This window comes from Narcine bancroftii, chromosome 9, assembly GCF_036971445.1.
Source record: "Narcine bancroftii isolate sNarBan1 chromosome 9, sNarBan1.hap1, whole genome shotgun sequence".
NCBI classification, from domain to species: domain Eukaryota; kingdom Metazoa; phylum Chordata; class Chondrichthyes; order Torpediniformes; family Narcinidae; genus Narcine; species Narcine bancroftii.
In genome coordinates this window covers 70,351,797-70,356,521 of record NC_091477.1, presented here as the reverse complement: position 1 = coordinate 70,356,521, position 4,725 = coordinate 70,351,797, and the positions used below count along the sequence as shown (strand labels likewise).

The window sequence follows — 4,725 nt, the reverse complement described above, 5'->3', positions numbered from 1 at the left end:
GTGAGTGAGCGAGGGGGCGGGCGGCGGCGGCGGCGGAAGATTGGGAACGGCAGTAGGCCTCGCCCCCCTCTCTCTCTCTCTCTCTCTCTCTCTCCCTCCCTCGACCCTCTCGCCTCTCGTTGCGCCAGTAATTCGCCCTACTCCTAATGCAAACCCTGCTCGAGGTGGAGGGGGCTGCAATCCTTGAATTCATCTCCATCCCAGGTTCTTTTTCCTCTCTTTTGCAATTCTTAAGGATCTCCGAGCGGAAGAGGTGTCCTTTTTTTAAAAAAGAATTTGACGGGAGCAGGCCATTTTAGCCCGCGAATCCGTCCAATTAACCCGCTACTTTTGTTTTGGAGAGTGAGAGGAATCCGGAACAGACCCAGGGAGGTGCAGAGAGGGCGGGAATCGAACCCGCGTCCCGATCGCTGGCGCTGAAAAGGCGTTGCGCTGAGGTGTTGCCTGACTCTAAAACTTCCAGCAACTTGTGAATTGTTTTCTTTCTTTGATTTGTGACTGTCTTTAAACCCTTGGTAACATAGCAACACAACCAAATTTGTGCTTAGCGTGCCATACTTGTGCTAGTTTGTGCCAATCTGTCCTTTCGTTTTAAATAAACTGAGTTTCTCCAAAGAGGAGGTCTCCAAAAAGTTTCGGTACTTGGCTACACAAGAGTTAAGGGTCAATATCTACAACATTTCAGCGTGCTTTTAACAGGCCTTTGAAAGGCCATGTCTCCTTTAAAAAAAAACATATTTACAATTGGGTTGTTGAGATGAGCCAATTTTGTATGAAGTGCAAATCTATTTCTTAATTAAGTTATCCTGTGGCATAGCTGGTATTGGTGGGGAAATTTACTCCATTCTTTTAAGGCAAATATAGGGAAGTACCCATGTTTTGGACTTGAACTATGTCAAGGAACAGAAATTCCTTGATGCTACATATGCAGATTACGGTTAAAGATCTAAAAGGTTGTAATAATTGAAGTTATTTTTGGTAGTGGACAGTAAATGTAATAGTGAATTTATCAGCACAAGTCCTGTGTATGTGATGGATGAAACGGGAACTTTTATATACCAGAAATAACTTGCAGTTGTCTGTCATACAGTTACAAATGGACATAACGGGGAAATTATGGCCACACATAGACAGATTGTGTGATGATGCAAAGCTGATATTAAATGATAGAACATTACAATACAGACCCTTCAGCCTATGTTGTGCTATCTAGAACCAGAGAACATTATAGCACAGAAACAACCCTTGCAGTCTGTGCTGAACTATTAATCTGCTTAGTCCCACTGACTTGTGCTCCCCATACCCCTTCCATTCATGTACCTGTCTAAATTCTTATGTTAAAATTGAGCTCACATTCACCACTTCAGCTGGTAGCTTGTTCCACACTCTGTATTAGAGATCCCCCCCCTAAACTTTTCTCTTTCAGCCTTAACCCATACCCTCCGTGAAAAAAGATGACCTACATTTACTGTCTATACCCTCAATTTTAAATACCTTTATCACATCTCCCCTCATTTTTCTATGCTCCAGGGAATAAAGTCCTAAACTGTTTAACCTTTCCATGTAATTCAGTTCCTGAAGCCCAGGCAACATCTTTTATCTTATTGATATCTTTCCTGCAGTTGGGAGACCAAAACTGCACACAACTCCAAATTTGGCCTCACCAATGTCACACAACGTTACCATAATTCAAAGTATTGAATATAGGAATTGGAATGTTATGAAGGCCAATATGCCAGAGCTCTCTTTACAACCCTATCTACCTGTGACAAAACTTTCAGGGAATTATGTATCTGTATTCCTAGATCACTGTGCCCTGTGTATGTCCTTTATTGGTTTGTTCTTCCAAACTGCAAACCCTCAATTGTCTGCATTACATTTCGTCTGCTGTTTTTCATCCCATTTTTCTAGCTGGTCCAGATTCCTCTGCAAGTTTATGAAGCCTTCCTTGCTGTCCACAGTGCCTCCAATCTCAGTGTCATCTGCAACTTGCTGATCCAATTCACCACATTATCATCTAGATCATTAATGATGTCAAAGCAATGGTCCCAGCAATGATCCTTGAGACACAAGAATCCACTACCACTCTGGCTTCTTCTGTACAGCCACTGTCAAATCCAGTTTAACACCTCACCTTCCTGACTAACTTTCCTTGTGGGGCCTTATCAATGGCCTTACTAAATTGCATGGAGACAACATCTACAGCCTTCATTAACTTTCCTGGTAACCTCCTCAAAAAACTCTCTAAGACTAGTTAAACATGACCTACCACACACAAAGCCATATTGACTATCCCTAATCAGTCCCTGACTATCCAAATACTTTTATATCTGATCTCTTCTGACAATTTATCTATTACGATGTCAGCTTCACTGGCTTATAATTTCCTGGTATATATTTTTTGAAGCTTTTTTATATATTTAAAAAAAACAAAGGAACTTCATGAGTTACACTCCCACTTCTCTGGCTTCTCACCAGGGACTAAGGACATTTGAAATATTTCTGACAGGACCCCTGCAATTTCTACACTAGACTCCCTCAAGGTCTGAGGGAATAACTTGTCAGGCCCATACTTGGTTTGCTCTAAGACAGCAAACACCACCTCCTCTTTAATCTGCATGGGTTCCATGACGCATGGTTCATTTTCCTTACTTTGCGAGACACTGCCAGAATCCTGAGTAAATAATGATGCAAAAAAAAACCATTGAGATCTTTCTCATCTCTTCTGGCTCCATATATAGCCGACCATTGTGATATTCAAGGGGACCAATTTTGTCCCTCACTATGCTTTTGCTCTTCATATACCTGAAGAAATCTTTGGGGTTTTCCTTCACATTGTTTGCCAAACCAACCTCATGAGGTTTTAGCCCTCCTGATTTCCTCAAGTTTTTTTTCTTGCATTTTTTAAATACTCTTTATGTACCTTATTTGCTCCTTGTTGCCTACACCTGCTACACACCACTCATCTTGAGCTGGTCCCCAATATCCCTCAAAAACAAATGTTCCTTATGCCTGTTAACTTTGCCTTTAATCCTGACAGAAACATATAAATGCTGTACTCTCAAAATTTTGCCTTTTGAAGCCCTTCCACTTACCAAACACATTCTTGCCAAAAAATGTCCCAAACCACATTTTCTAGATCCGTTTTTATTTCCTCAAAATTGGCCTTTCTCCAGTTTAGGATCTCAACCCAAGGACCAGACCTGTCCTTCTCCATAATTAACTTGAAATGAATGGTATTATGATCACTGGATCTAAAATGTTCCCCTGCACATACTTCTGTCACTGGTCCTGTCTCATTCTCTAATAGGAGATCCAATATTGCACCCTCTGGTTCCTATTGATTTATCATACTCCATCATTCAATTAAATGTCTCAAAATAGGTGAATTATAATAAGTAATAATTTAGAATTCCATTTATAAATATATTGCTCCATCTATTTTAGTTAACTCAATATTAGCCCATAGTAATGAATTTTCAAAATCAAACATTCTATTAATACATTTAATTTGTACCGCTTCATAAAAATTTTGAAAATTCAGTAATTGCATACCTCCTAGATCATACCTCCAAGTTAATTTTTGTAAAGACACCCAAACCATTTTATCTTTCTACAAATAACTTCCTAACAATAGAATTCACATCTTTGAAAAAATTTTGAGGAATTTTACAAGGAATGGATTAAAAAAGATTATAGTTTAGGAAAAATATTCGTCTTGATACAATTAATTTTACCTATTAATGTTGTAGGTAAATCTTTCCATCTATTTAAGTCATTTTTAATTTTATGAAATAAATATAAATAATTCAAATCATATAAATGATCTAAATTCTTATCCAATTTAATACCTAAATATTTAATTTGATCTGTCCATTTAAATTGGGCTATCTTCTTACAATCAGTATAATCTGCATCAGTCATTGACAAAATCTTATTTTTCTCCCAATTAATTTTATAACCTGAAATTGCATTGTATTGTTTGAGTCTTTCACATAACAATTTTAAATAATTTTGGGGTTCTGTTAAGTAATTCAAAGCATCATCAGCAAATAAATTGATCTTGTACTCCTCAGATTTCACTTTAATACCATGATATTACTATCTCGTCTTATCAATTAAGCTAAAGGTTCAATAGCTGATGCGAACAGTGCTGGAGTCAAAAGGCAACATTGTCGAGTAGATCTTTCTAATTAAAAAAAGACTATGGTATTTGGCTATTCGTCACCACTTTGGCAGGTTTTCTGTAGAAAGATTCAATCCAACTAATAAACATTGGTCCAAACCTAAATTTTTTCAGTACTTTAAATAAAATAATTCCACTCTACCCTATTGAATGCCTTTTCGGCATCTAATGATAAGGCACCATCCAAGATTCTCAATATCTTCCACAGAACCATTTTTCTATTCCCCTAACTATGAATCCCCTATCACTGCAGCTCCCCTCTTCTCCCTTCCCTTCTTAGCCACAAGACCAGACTCTGTGCCAGAGACCTGACTGCCATTGCTTGTCCCTGGTAGGTCATTCCCCCATCCAAAAGTATCCAATGCACACCAAATTATGTGGCAACACAAATTAGTAGGCCACCTGGCCTGTTGATCTTACTCTGCCATTTAATAAGATCATGACGGCCTTGCTGTGGACTCTGCTTCACCCACCTACATTTTCTATAGATCCCTACAATGCAAAAATCTATCTAACTGTGTCTTAAATATTTAATGAGG

The 4,725-nt window shown here is 38.5% G+C and overlaps 1 protein-coding gene across 1 annotated transcript in view; it reads left to right on the top strand.

The window, feature by feature from the left end:
• The window catches only part of rnf168 (ring finger protein 168), a 33,606-nt gene that overhangs the window by 436 nt on the left and 28,445 nt on the right, over nucleotides 1–4,725 (top strand). The window lies entirely within an intron of this gene.